General features: G+C 40.7%; 1 protein-coding gene across 2 annotated transcripts in view; it reads left to right on the top strand.

The window, feature by feature from the left end:
* Positions 1-15407, top strand: part of CRACD (capping protein inhibiting regulator of actin dynamics) — a 280229-nt gene that overhangs the window by 123449 nt on the left and 141373 nt on the right. For both annotated transcript variants that reach the window (XM_015138665.3, XM_015138663.3), the window contains exon 2: positions 7242-7388. The gene's annotated coding sequence lies outside the window, so the exon portion shown is untranslated. The remainder of the gene's footprint in view (positions 1-7241; positions 7389-15407) is intronic.

The following is a 15407-nucleotide window of genomic DNA, read 5'->3' as shown; positions in this document are numbered from 1 at the left end:
GGTCTCCTGTCCCAAAGTTCGGATCATTCCTGCAGTACCCTTTTGTTAGGTGGGGAGTCTTAGAGGAATAAAAGGAAGATAGTATCAATATTTAGGTCCACTAAAACCACTTCTTTTGCCAATTGCTATTGAGAATGGGCTGAGAAGACACTGCTCAAAGTGACCACATTGTATTTGCCTGAAAAACTGAAACCATCTTGATAGGAACCTAATTCTGCCTGGTGGGAAACAGCAAGCAGCACAGTTACCACTGCTGGGCAGAAACCTTTTCAGTAATTCAGCTGTATTTTATCTGTGACAATCTGTTCTCAAGTGCCAGGTCACAGACATCATGACTTGCAGAAGTAAACGAATCTTGGAGATGTGGTTCTAACACCCAGCCTTTCTTTTTTTTTAAGACAGAGTTTCACTCTTGTTGCCCAGGCTGGTGTGCAATGGCGTGATCGCAGCTCACCACAACCCCTGCCTCCTGGGTTCAAGCAATTCGCCTGCCTTAGCCTCCTGAGTAGCTGGGATTACAGGCATGTGCCACCATGCCCAGCTAATTTTATTTTTTTGAGATGGAGTCTCGCTCTGTTACCAGGCTGGAGTGCGGTGGCGTGATCTCGGCTCACTGCAACCTCCGCCTCCTGGGTTCAAACAATTCTCTTGCCTCAGCCTCCTGAGCAGCTGAGACTACAGGTACGTGCCACCACACCCAGGTCATTTTTCTATTTTTAGTAGAGACAGGGTTTTAACCACGTTGGCCAGGATGGTCTCGATCTCCTGACCTCATGATCTGCCCTCCTCAGCCTCCCAAAGTGCTGGGATTGCAGGCATGAGCCACTGTGCCTCGCCTAATTTTGTATTTTTAGTAGAGACAGGGTTTCTCCATGTTGGTCAGGCTGGTCTCGAACTCCCGACCTCAGGTGATCCACCCGCCTCGGCCTCCCAAAGTGTAGGGATTACAGGCATGAGCCACCACACCTGGCCAACACCCAGCCTTTCTGACTGCTGGACTGAAAATTTGAAATGCAGGCGACTTTCTCTTAGCACTTGTTTTTTGGGTGACCCTGCAGACAGCAGGAGCTGTGAAACATCCTAAACACAGCCATAGCAAATGGAAAAAGTCAAAGAAGTTTACCTTTGAGTATACATGCTCTGAGTTCACTGAGGATCACATTGCTCTTCCTTCTCCTTCAGAACATACATTGCCTCATTCTTGCTGATTTTGTTCTTGTATTTGAAAAAGTGCCCAGATATATTCATTCTTGAATTACAAATTGTTAACATTTCAGATGTTCTGTAAAGTTCTCCCTGAGGATATGAGAAAAGAAATGAATAGAGATGGGTGTTGAACTCCAAATATGAGTGTTCAACAAAAAACAAGTTGTAAATGGCTACCTCATCAGTAAATTGGTTTCCATGAAGCTACTTCAGTTTAGCTGACACCTCACTATATTAAATGTTTAGAGCTTCATCATTCCTACTTTGTCTAAATGAGAAGAAACTGAAGAAAGGAAAACTGGATTTCAGACTTGAAATCATACATAGACATACAGTCAAAGCTCATTATTTATGGATTCTGTATTTGTCAATTTGCCCACTTGTTAAAATTTATTTGTAATAATTGGTAAAATTTTATTTGCTTTAACTTCTTTTGCATATATGCCCAGAAGTGGAATTGCTATATCATGTGGTCATTTTATTTTAAATGTTTTTACAGACACCATAGTGTTTTTTGTGTCCACTGTACCATTTTACATTCCTACCAACAGGGTACAAGAAGGGCTTCAATTTTTCTGCATCCTCGCCAACACTTGTTATTTTCTATATCTTTGATAATGGCCATCCTGGTGGGTGTGAGGTGGTATCTCATCATACTTTTGATTTGTATTTCCCTAATAATTTGTGACATAGAGCAACTTGTCATACGCTAATTTGGCATTGATGTATCTTCTTTGGAGAAATATTTATACAAATCCTTTGTCTATTAAATTAATTGGGTTGTTTGTCTTTGTTACTGAGTTGTAGGATTCACACTACAATGGTTCAAACTAAAGTCCATTTTTTTAAAAGCATGCTTCTTTTTTTGATTTTTAAATTTTTTTATGGATACGTAATAGTTGCACATATTTATGGGGTACATGGGACATTTTGATACAAGCATATAATGTGTAATGATCAAATCTGGGTAACTGGCATATCCATCACCTCAGACCTTTATCAGTTCTTTGAAGCTACTTCGAAGAACTGGAACTTTGTCTTCCAGCTATTTTCATATATACAATAAATTATTGTTAACTAAGTTGCCCTATTATGCTATTGAACACTTATTCTTTCTATCTAACTATATTTTTGTATCCATTAATCAACTCCTCTTCATCCCCCTCTCTCTGCTTCCCTTCTTAGCCTCTGATAACTATCATTCTCCTCTCTATGAACATGAGATCAATTTTTTAAATCCCACATGTAAGTGAGAATGTGATATTTGCCTCTCTGTGTCTCGCATATTTCACTTAACCTAATGCCTAGTTCTATCCATGTTGCTGCAAGTGACAGGATTTCATTTTTTATGGCTAAGTAATATTCCATTGTGTGTATATATAACACATATTCTTTATCCATTCATCTGGTGATGGGCACTTAGGATGATTCTGTATCTTGGCTATTGTGTGAATAGTGCTGCAGTAAACATGGGAGTACAGTGTATTATTCTGTTTTCATACTGATATAAAGAACTATCTGAGACGAGGTAATTTATGAAGAAAAGAGGTTTAATAGACTCACAGTTCCACAGGCTTAACAAGAAGCATGATTGGGAGGCCTCAGGAAATTTACAATCATGACAGAAGGTGAAGGGGAAGCAAGGCATGTCTTACATGGTGGCAGGAGAGAAAGAGCGAGGCGGGAAAGTGCCACACTTTTAAACCATCAGATCTTGTGAGAATTCACTCACTATCATGAGAACAGCATGGGGGAAATCCATCCCCATGATCCAGTCACCTCCTACCAGGCCCCTCCCCTGACAAGTGGGGATTATAATTTAACATGAGATTTGAGTGGGGACACAGAGCCAAACCATAACATACACATATCTGTTTTACACACTGATGTATTTTTGGATATATTAACATATGCAGCAGTGAGATTGCTGGATCATATGGTAGTTCTCTTCTTAGTTTTTTGAGGAACCTCCATACTGTTCTCCATAGTGGTTGTACTAATTTACATTCCCACCAACAGTGTACAAACATTCTCCTTTCTCTGCATCCTTGCCAGCATGTTACTTCCTATCTTTTTGTTAATAGCAGTTTTAACTGGTGTGAGATAGTATCTCATTGTGGTTTTTGATTTGCATTTCCCAGATGATTAATGATATTGAGCATTTTTTCATATACCTACTTGCCACTTGGATGTCTTTTGCCATTTTAATTTAATTCAGGGTTTTTTTTTTAGCAGTTCTGTTTTTTATTTTTAAAAAATTTAAAAAATATTTGTTGGTATGTAGTTATGAGTTACATGAGATGTTTTAATGCAGGCATGCAGTACATAATAATCACATCAGGGTACCCAAACAGGGCATCCTCATTTGCCATTTTTAAATCAAACTATTTGTCTTTTGCTATTGAGTTGTTTGAGTTCTTTATATATTCTGGTTATTAATCCCTCGTCAGATGGATACTTTGCAAATGTTTTCTCCTGTGTTGTCTCTTCATTTGTTGCTTTCATCTCTATGCAGAAGCTTTTTAGCTCAGTGTAATCCCAATTGTTAATTTTTGCTTTGGTTGCCTGTGCCTTTGAGGTCTTAATCAATGAATCTTTGTGCAGGCCAATGTCCTGAAGCATTTCCCCAATGTTTTCTTGTAGTAGTTTCATCAATTCAGATCTTACGTTTAATCTTTAATTCATTTTTATTTAATGTTTGTATATGGTGAAATATAGAGATCTGGTTTTTTTATTCTGTATATGGATATCCAGTTTTCCCAGCATCATTTATTGAAGAGACTGTTTTCTCCCCAGTGTATGTTCTTGGTGCCTTTGTTGAAAATTATTTGGTTATAAAAGTGTGAATTCATTTCTGGATTCTCTATTCTGTTCCATTGGTCTGTGTCTGTTTTAAACCTGTACCATACTATTTTAGTTATTATAGCTTTGTAGTATATTTTGAAATAAGGTAGTATGATGACTCCAGCTTTGTTCCTTTTGCTTAGTTTTTTCTTTGGCTATTCGGGATCTTTTGTGTTTCCATACGAATTTTAGCATTGCATTTTTTATTTCTCTGAAGAATGTCATTGGCATTTTGATAGGGATTTCATTGAATCTATAGATCACATTATGTAGTATGGGCACTTAACAATATTAATTATTTCAAACTATGAGCATGGAATATCCTTCCAATTTCTTTCTTTTTTTTTTTTTTTTTTTTTTTTTTGAGGTGGAGTCTCACTCTCTCGCCCAGGCTGAAATGCAGTGGCTCGATCTCGGCTGACTGCAAGCTCCACCTCCCAGGTTCGCGCCGTTCTCCCACCTCAGCCTCCCAAGTAGCTGGGACTACAGGCACCCACTACCACACCAGGCTAATTTTTTTGTTTTTGTATTTTTAGTAGAGATGGGGTTTCACCATGTTAGCCAGGATGGTCTTGATCTCCTGACCTCGTGATCTGCCCGCCTCGGCTTCCCAAAATGCTGGGATTACAGGTGCGAGCCACCGCGCCCAGCCCAATTTCTTTCATTAGTGTTTTATAGTTTTCATTGTAGAGATCTTTTAATTCTTTGGTTAAATTTATTCCTAGGTGTTCTTTTTGTAGGTTTTGTAAACGAGATTACTTTCTAGATTTCTTTTCCAGATTGTTGGCTGTTGGCATATAGAAGTACTACTGATTTTTGTATGTTAATTTTGTATTCTGCAACCTTACTGAATTTATCAGTTCTAACAGTTTTGGTTTTTTATAGAGCCTTTAAGTTTTTCTAAATATAAGATAATGTCATCTGCAAACAAGTACAATTTGACTTCTTTCTTTTCAATTTGGATGCCCTTTATTTCCTTCTCTTGTCTAATTGCTCTATCTAGGACTTCCAGTACTATGTTGAATAAAAGTGGTGAAACTGGGCATCCTTGTCTTGTTCCAGAGCTTAAAGGAAAGGCTTTCAGTTTCCCCGGTTCAGTGTGATGCTATCTTTTGGTTTGGGTTTGTCATACACACGTGGCTTTTATTGAGGCATGTTCCTTTTATGCCCAGTTTCTTGAGGATTTTTATCATAAAGGGATGTTGAATTTCATTGAATGCTTTTCGGGAGGCATCTGTTGAAACCATCATATGGTTTTTGTCTTTTATTCTATTAATGTGATGTATTGATTTGCATATGTTGAACCATTTTTGCATCCCTGGGGTGAATCCCACCTGATCATGGTAAATGATCATTTCAATGTGATGTTGACTGCAGTTTGATGGTATTTTGTTGAGGATTTTTGCATCTCTGTTTGTCTTTGGTTTTGGTATGAGGGTAATGAGGACCTTGTAGAATAAGTGTGGAAGTATTTCCTTCTTTCCAATTTGTTGGAACAGTTTGAGTAGGATTAGTATTAGTTTTTCTTTAAATGCTTGGTAGAATTCAGTGAAGTCATCAGGTTCTGGGCTTTCTCTAATGAGAGACTTTTTATTGCTACTTCAATTGTGTTACTTTTTATTTGTCCATGTTCTCTATTTGTTCAATCTTGGTAGGTTGCATGGATGTAGGAGAGCAACCATTTCATCTAGGTTTTCCAATTTATTGTTGTACAGTTGTTCATAATAGTCTCTAATGAGCCTTTTTATTCCATGGTACCAGTTGTAATGCCTTCTTTTCTGTCTCTGATTTTATTTATTTGAGTCTTCTCTCTTTGTTTCTTAGCTTGGGTAAAGGTTTGTCAATTTTGTTTATCTTTTTAAAAAGCCAACTTTTAATTTCGTTAATCTTTGGTGGTTTATTGTCTCAATCTTATTTATTTATACTCTGATCTTTATTATTTGTCTCCATCTACTAATTTTGGGTTTGGTTTGTTCTTGTTTTTCTAGTTCTGTAAGAAAATGTTGATGAGATTGTGTAAACTAGAACTCTCATATATTACTGATGGGAGTGTAAAATGATACAACCACTTCTGAAAAATGTTTCATAGTTATTACAGAGTTTAACAGAGGCAAAATGTTGAGCTCATTTCTTTGCATTTCCCTTCTGTCTGAGATCTCCTCAGCCTGTAAGTTGGGCAAAAGTTCCACTCACTTTATGTTCCTCTAAATATCCACTTTCTGCTAGCTTTCTCAGTAGTTTTGCCCTGCGCTTCCTAAAAAACCAGTATGTGTCTCAAAAGGAAAAGTGGTACAAAATGTCTAACTTGCTTCAATTTTATTTCTCTTCTCCCTTAAGATCATGGCCTCTCATGTCCTGGCTGCCTTGGTGGTCCTCTAAAGCCTTTAAACAAGTTTTAAAAATAACTTTTGTCCAACTGTTCTAGTTGTACTCAATGAGAAATTGGTCTGCTGGAAGCTAGTCCCTCAGAGCCAGAACTGAGAATTCTTCTTTAAACCCATACAAGCCAACCCCTATCAGGGCCTGACACTTATGTCCATCCTGAGATTTGGAGTGACTTCTTCCTGTATTGTTGCCCCAGAATGTTGTCTTGTTTCACAGGGCTTTGCAAAGGGCCTGTGTTAATCTGAGGTTGTTTCTTGGACATTTTCTACCTCCGTTCCAGCTGAAATCTACATTCATTACATCCTGGTTTTCATTCAGGCAGCTTTAGAAGGTATTGTTTCACTGGCTACCCACAGGGAGTTCATTAACCTAGTTAACTCTGTGATTTGTATTAGAGTAAAAAGGTGCCTTCACTAGGAAACAACCTAATGATTACTGCCTTCACTTGTCTACTAAATTGGATTTGTGTCTTCTCGCTTCTTGAATTTTAGCTAAACTAGCTGAATAATAAATGTGAGAACCCTATATGTAAGCATATGGAAGTCTCAGTATTCAGGGATGTGATTCTTTTAGTCCTCTCAAAAGGGGGAACAGTTAATAATAAATGCTTTTAAAGCTCTATAGTAAATTTTGGCTAAACAGTGCAAATCGAGTATTACTAAACCTAATTGGAAGCCTCATGGAGGGGGAAGAAACCTCTTTTGTACAAACTTCTGCCAAGGATTGGAAAAGAGATTCGTTTTAAAGGCTTCCCAAGAGAGGATTGAAGACATAAAGTTCTTGATGTTTTGTTTTTTTCTCAACAGCTTACAAGAGCAGTGATTCCCAGGCTTTCTCAGCAATGTACCCCATTTCCTGACATTTACGGCTGAAGGTGAATTTTTCCTTTTGCAAGGAGAAAATTTTGGTGGAGAATCATCCAACAAGAAAAGGACCTGTGGCTATTAAGACAGGTAAGTCTTTTACGTACAGTATGGAGAGGGAAGTAACTTATGGAAAAAATGTTAAGGAATGTTTCATTTGTTTTAAGTGGTATTCTAGAAATAGTATGTATTTTACTGAATATCAGGACAAGTGATCCTTGTCATCAGTGATCTTCTAATCCTAAATTGCATTCCCAACTCTTCTACTTCCCAGCTGAGTCAACTTGGACAAGTGACTTAAATTCTCTGAACCCCAGTTATTTCATCTATAAAATAAAGTTTCATGGGAAAAGGTTTTGTAAATGGGAGAGGACATGTAATACAAAAATGTGGTTATCAGCCAGGTACAGTGGCTCAGACCTGTAATCCCAGCACTTTGGGAGGCCGAGGCCGGCGGATCACTTGAGGTCAGGAGTTCAAGACCAGCCTGGCTGACATGCTAAAACCCATCTCTACTAAAAATACAAAAGTCAATCAGGCGTGATAGTGGGCACCTGTAGTCCCAGCTACTCAGGAGGCTGAGGCAGGAGAATCGCTCGAACTTAGGAGGCAGAAGTTGCAGTGAGCCAAGTTTGTGCCACTGCACTCCAGCCTGGGCAATAGAGCGAGACTCCATCTCAAAAAAAAAAAAAAAAAAAGGGTTATCATTGTTCATTGTTTTGTTGCTATTAGAAAATTCTATGGTAATGGCCTTGCGTCTCATGTTGCTTTTGAGTCACAGAGCTTGGTCCTGTGAGTTTGGGGAACTTTGTCTTCTGAGTGCTGGGAGTGGGAGGCATTCCTCATCTGCCTCCCGTGTAAAAATAACATCATATCAGCCGGGCGTGTTGGCTCATGTCTGTAATCTCAGCACTTTGGGAGGCCAAGGTGAGCAAATCACAAGGTCAGGAGTTCAAGACCAGTCTGGCCAACATGGTGAAACCCCATCTCTACTAAAAATACAAAAACTTAGCTGGGTGTGGTAGCAGGTGCCTGTAATCCCAGCTACTCGGGAAGCTGAGGCAGGAGAATCGCTTGAACCTGGGAGGCAGAGGTTGCAGTGAGCCGAGATCTCGCCACTGTACTCCAGCCTGGGTGACAGTGCAAGACTCTGTCTCTAAATAAATAAATAAATGGCATCATATCATTCTTTTGGCTGCAGATATCTGCCACTTAATTTTTGTAAGTTGTGGCAAGGGATGGAAGTTAAATATAAGATCAAAGGAAATAAAATAACAACTACCTATCAACAATGACCTATTATGATAACTACCTGTTAATAAAAACTACTCATTAGTTGTCTTAGTTGCTATGATAAGCATTGTATTGAGTATTTGGTTACTTTATTTCATTAAATTCACATACCAAGCTTTGTAAGATGAGTGTTACCTCTACCATGAGATTTCTCTTGGATTGACAGCACCCCTTAGGGAGTAACTTAAAGAAGATAAAAGTCAGTCTGATTTCTTGTAATTTGAGAGGTTTTATTAGATGGTGGGAGTTTGAAGCTTTTAATTTTTTTCTAATGTTTTACAGTGAACACATATAGCTTCTGTAATAATTAAAGTGGTCATTTGAAAATGCATGATGGATTTTTAGAAAATTTTTTCTTAAGCACCTACAGTGAACTAGGTACTATTTTGGAAGTTTGTTCACATCAGTGCATGGAGCTTCATGTTCTAGCATGAGTAAAGATGATAAATACTGCACATAATAAACACGTTACGAGGATATTAGAATCCACTGAGAACATGGAGAAAAGAAAAAGTAAAGTAGAGCAAGGGAGGTTTCTTAGTGGGCTGGGAGTGCAAATTGCAGAATGGGCCTCATTGAGGAAAGGCAGGAAGTCAAGAGTTGGCTCTGGGCCTGTTCCAAGTAGAGGAAGCAGTGGGTGCAAAGGCCCTAAGGAGGGAATGCAGCTGGGGTGTTCTAGCCACAGCCAGGAGCCAGTGCTGGAGCAGAGTGACTGGGAAGGTCAGATCCACAGGAAATGAGGACACTTTTGGTTTAGATGCATAAGATAGGTTGCTTTGTTTTCTTCCTATCTACTTGATTTGTTCTGTTTCCTCTACAGTTAAAGTACACTTACACCCTCCACCCAACACACACAAAAAATACATACATTAGGCCTCTAGCACCATATTAATGTACTAGGAGTGCCATAAGAAATTAGGCAAACAGAGCTTAAAACAACAGAAGTGTATTGTTTCACAGGTCTGTAGGCTAGAAGTTCAAAATCAAGTTAGGGCCATGCTCCCTGTGAGACACGTCAGAGGGAAACCTTCCTTGGCTCTTCCTGGCTTCTGGTGGTTGTCGGCAACCTTTGGCGTTCCTGGGCCGCAGCGGCATCCCTTCAGTCTCTGCCTTTGTCGTCACCTGGCATTCTCACTGTGTGTCTGTGTCTTCACATGGCTGTCTTTCCTCTTCTTATAAGGACACTAGATATATTGGACCAAGGACCCACCCTACTTCAATGTGACCTCATCTTAAACTAATTACATCTGCAACAACCCTGCTTCCAAATAAGTTCAAAGTCAGTGGTACTGCGGGGTCAGGACTTCAGCTTACTTTTTGGGGGATACAATTCAAACCATCACAACTACCTTAAATAATAAGTAATAGATACTACTATTCCCATCTCACAAGTGGAGAAACAGGCTCAGCAAACTCAGATAACCTGCTCAAGATCAGAGTCAGTAATCAAAACAGCCAGGTCGGCTCGACGCGATGGCTCACACCTGTAATCCCAGCACTTTGGGAGGCTGAGGCAGGTGAATCACTTGAGCCGAAGAGTTTGAAACCAGCCTGGGTCACATGGCAAAATCCTGTCTCTACAAAAATCACAAAAAATTAGCTGGGCATGGTGGTGTGTGCCTGTGATGCCAGCTACCCGAGAGGCTGAGGTGGGAGGATCACTGAAGCCGGGGAGGTTGAAGCTGCAGTGAGCTGAGATTTTACCACTGTACCTCTCACTCTGCCTGGGTGACAGAGTGAGACCCAGTTTGTCTCAAAAACGAACAAACAAAAAAAGCAGAACAGCAACAAAACACACAGCAACAACAAAGAAACAAAAAACCCAGCCAGGTCTAGGCCAGGCATGGTGATGGTACCTGCAATCCCAGCCACTCAGGAGGCTGAGGTGGGAGGATCATCGGTGTGATTTCTCCATGCCGCTTATATGCTACTAGGGCCATGATATCAGGCTGGAGCTGACAAGGCACTGCCCTGATCCAGGGTAGGGATTGCACATATACGATGTTGCAGTCCCTGTCCAAATTGCTTAACTCCAAAAGAGCTCACAATTGATATTCTACCTTAGCTTTCCTATCAGAAGCCACTCCTCCTTCTAGCATGACAGACATAGGAAATAGATGCTTTTTTCCTCTTTTAGGAAGTTTTCCAGGGAAGTAATACTGTAATTTTAAAAACATATGTAGAATATTTTGTGACAGAATTAAATGATTTTTTCTCATACAACATAGAAAAAAAAGTGTGTGTGTGTGTGTGTGTGTGTGTGTGTGTGTGTATGATTCCCTGAGTCTGTTGGTTTCTTGCAATGGAATTGGGGATTTTGGCCGGGCACGGTGGCTCACACCTGTAATCTCAGCACTTTGGGAGGCCAAGGAGGGCGGATCACCTGAGGTCAGGAGTTCGAGACCAGCCTGCTCAACATGGAGAAACCCCGTCTGTACTAAACATATAAAAATTAGTTGGGCGTGGTGGCACATGCCTGTATTCCCAGCTACTTGGGAGGCTGAGGCAGGAGAATCGCTTGAACCCAGGAGGCGGAGGTTGCGGTGAGCCAAGATTGCACTGTTGCACTCCAGTCTGGGCGACAAGAGCAAAACTCCGTCTCAAAAAATAAAATGAAAAGAATTAGGGGATTTTGAAAGCCTTGAATATATTTTGGCTTTTCATTACGTTTAAAGATTCCCTGCTAACATGCAGCCGTCTAGCCATTTGTGTTCCTTGGCCTGCAGCCGCATCACTGCAGTCAACTCCAGAGCCTTATTTTAGGCATGGTCTTGAGGGCTGCACCCGAGAGAAGGAAAGCTATACCAAAACAGAGCTGAGCACGTTTCCATGCCTGCACAGGCACATGGTGTAGAGGGACATCCTGGGTTAGGCTGAAGGTAGAAGAAGCGACCACTGTCGGTCATGCTAGAGAAATGTCTAAATCCTGGTCAAAGAAAGCAAGTGCTCAAAGCTAAGTGTTGTGTTAAGTCTGGGAGGTGAGACAAAGCCATAGTAGGAAAACCATGCCTGACCTCAAACTGGGAAGATTCAAGGTTTATCATGAAGTAGAGCGTGAGGCAAGGTGAGTGGTTCGGAGGTTGATTGTGAGGGCTTCGGGGGCCTGTTTGTCCATGGCTCTGACTGTGCCATGTTGGGGTGAAAGGAGAAGTTGTCAGGTGAGACTGGGCAGCCCCCATCTGCTTTTCCTCAGTTTGCATTCAGCCATGTTTTTGTTTACATGGGCTTGTAGTTTCCTTTCAAGCTCCTTTTTTTTAACCTCTGTTCTAAATGTGTTTTTATTCTCTCTAAGCTTTTGGGCTTTTCTTTGCACTTAACAGCAGATTGCTTTGGATCTTCATCTTAGTAAAAAGAAGGGGGAAAAAAGCTGCCTCTCCTCTAAAGATCCTCCTGCTCTCTGTTAACATTTCTTTCTTTTTTCTTTTTCCCCCAAGACAGAGTCCTCTCTGTTGCCCAGGCTGGAGTGTAATGGCGCGATCTCAGCTCACTGCAACCTCCACCTCCCAGGTTCAAGTGATTCTCGTGTCTCAGCCTCCTGAGTAGCTGGGACTACAGGCATGTGCCACCATGCCCAGTTAATTTTTGTATTTTTAGTAGAGATGGGGTTTCATCATGTTGGCCACATTGGTCTCAAATTCCTGGCCTCAGGTGATCCACTTACCTCAGCCTCCCAAAATGCTGGGTTTATAGGCGTGAGCCACACCTGGCCAACATTTATTTTCTTTGTCCTGGAAGTGTGTGGAAATGGCAAGGTCATCATATTCTTCTAGTGAATTAAAACAACCCTTAGTCTTTGTCTGATGTCACCGCCACCAAATGCCACTCCTGGGACATACCTCCGTCACACAGGTCTAGTTGGGGTTCTAGAGTCTAGTTAACACAGGTCTCCTCGATTGCCTTTTGGTTATCTAGCTGGCACTTTGTAGCTGCAGATAAATAGTTGCTGCTCTTGCTACTACTGCAGCTGTTGATTGTGAAGTTAGACTACATGGGCCAGGCAAATCTGGGATCATTGGTTTGAATTACTTCTCTGCTACCAACATTCCGGTAAGTACTCGGCTTTTCACAGGAAAGTCCTGAAGATGACTGATACTAGAATTTAAAGACTTATTTAATCCCTCTTATCACTATGGAATGGAAACAGGATCCTCCTTTTTCCCCAATAGTGGTAGATTGTTGAGCAATGAGAAATAATTAGTCCTTTAATTATAACACTTTTTAAAATATTCAGGTGAAATTCACATTGCATGAAATTAAACATTTTAAAGTGAACAATTTAGTGGCATTTAGTATATTCACACTGTTTTGCAACCATCACCTCCATCTCTTTCCAAAACATTTTCATCACCCCAGAATAAAACACTGTACCCATTAAGCAGTTACTCCCCATTTCCCCCTCCCATCAGCCACTAGCAACCACCAATCTTTCTGTCTCTATGAATTTATCTTTTCTAGATATTTTATGTAAATGAAATTGTACAATCTGTGATGTTTTGTGACTGGTAAAATGTTTCATTGTTATTACCAATCATTTATTTTTTTCAATCTTCTCCTGTCATTATGCTGGGAGAGCTGGGGTGCTATGGGAATATTAATATCTTTCTAATTAGGACCTCCAAAAAGAAAACCCCTTCAGAACACCTGCTTCACTTTAGTTGCTGGTAGGCTTCTCTTCATGAGACGGGTAGCAGTTTAGAATTTAGCTGCTTAATCTGCAAGGATATGGAAAATTTGACTTTACCTTATTTCACTTCCATCATGGGGCTCAATCCCCCGGGCACCCTCTCTCCCTACCCCTGACTTATGTCATTGTTCTAGTGGTCTGAACTCCAGTTTATCCCATCATCCAGATGAACCTGTAATTGATATTTTGGCATTGGGATAGCTAGAGATTATATTGCTAGCCTAGGCAACAAAGCAGTCTCTCCCAAGGGAGTTAAATGATACTAGCCATTGAAGATGAAAATTTGAGGAATACTTTACACTGTCATCTCTTGGGAAGGCTGATCACACCCATCCCTCCTTTCTTCTGTCCTTGGTGAAATAAAGGCTGCTCCGGGAGGGCTCTGGGATGCAGACAGCGGAGGCTTGAAATAAGATTCCTCTCTCCATCTGCCAGACGTAACCCAAGATGAGTTGCACAGATGAGGCTGGCAGAGAAATGGGAAACTGGATGGCAAACGAGGTTCTGAGGGGACCGAAATTCTAGTTAAATACTTTTGTGATGGTAGAAGAGCTCTTGGTCTAATAATACAGAACTTAAGAATTAGGTTGGTGTAGTGCTAGTGGTTCAGCAAATGCAACCTCTCTGCAAGTCTCTTTTCTGTAGACTTCCTGGGAGTGTAGTGTTATGAACAGGTGCCATGGAACCACAGTTAAACACAGGACAAACGATGACTTGTCTCCATCAAATATGATTATTGTATACTGTACTATATGCTAGGGAGGACTGAATCATCAACTCTGTGCTTTAAGATATCTGTTCCAGGAGCTTGAAAACAGCAGCTTTAGAGTAACTAGTTTGACAAGCAATAGCAGAGAGATGAGGATGGGGCAGGAGCGTTTTGTTGATTCCTTTCCTCTTCACTCCCTCCATTAACATGCATGGAACTTTTTACATGCCAGACATTGTGCTGAGAGGTGAGGATATGAAGTAATCATACTGTTCAGGAGTTCATGGTCACTTCCTCCACTTCCTCCTTCCTGTCACATCTCCGTTGCCTCAGGTTCTCCTGCTCTTAACAGAGAACTGTAAGTAGTTGTATCTTGTCTGTCCTCCATGATAAGAAGTAGCTTCTAAAAGCCAGGGTGCCAGGCACAGTGGCCCATGCTTGTAATCCCAGCACTTTGGGAGGCCATCATGGGAAGATTGCATGAGCCCAGGAGTTCAAGACTAGCCTGAGCAACATAGTGAGACCTCATCTCTAACCACAAATTTTTAGAAAATTAGCCAGGCATGATGGCACACCCCTACAGTCCCAGCTACTCACAGGGAGACTGGAGTGGGAGGATGGCTTGAGCTTAGAGGGTTGAGCCTGCAGTGAGCCATGATCATGCCACTGCACTCCAGCCTGGGCAACAGAACAAGACCCTATCAAGAAAACAAAAACAAAAATAAACGAACAAAAAAACCCAGAGCCTCTGAATTTGCCATTGAACCTTTGAATCTAGCATTGCCCTAGCAAATACTTAGTGCATTGCAATAGGAATTGAACTTTATCAAATTGAATTCAGATATGTAAACAGATAACTGGGTAAAGTGTGATTAGTGATATTTGAGAGAGTTTTGTACAGAGTGCTAGGGAACACAAAGGGCAGCGTAAACAACGGCCACAGGGGCCTCCCAGAGGTGTCATTTGAGCTGTCTTGAAAGATGAGAAGGTGTTTGCCAGATACACACAATCTCCACAGGTCACACTTACATGAACATGTTTCTTAGGAGAGGCCCTTGGATCCTCTAAATCCTGTCCTTTCTTTCGTTTATGTAACTTTAGAAAAATGAATGTTTGATTCACCACAGCTTTGGATCAAGCCTACAGACAGTACAGGCTTTTCTTCTAGCAAACAATCATGTTAGTAAATCTCGGGGATAAAGTCAAAAAATACCCCCAACCAACCAACCAACCAAACAAACAAACAAAAGCTACTGAATTTATTACCCCTATTTACAATGCCCATTTTAATCTTTTTCCTTATTAAAATAAATAATTTTTTTTCTTCTAAATTGGCCCAAGTGAAGCCAAGATTTCATTCCCATGATCCTTTCATCATTTCAACAGACACACGCTGAATGCCTGCCATGGATAAGTCACTGCT

Source organism: Macaca mulatta, chromosome 5, assembly GCF_049350105.2.
Source record: "Macaca mulatta isolate MMU2019108-1 chromosome 5, T2T-MMU8v2.0, whole genome shotgun sequence".
Lineage (NCBI taxonomy): Eukaryota > Metazoa > Chordata > Mammalia > Primates > Cercopithecidae > Macaca > Macaca mulatta.
The sequence above is the reverse complement of the archived record's forward strand: the minus strand, read 5'-3'. Positions and strand labels throughout refer to the sequence as shown.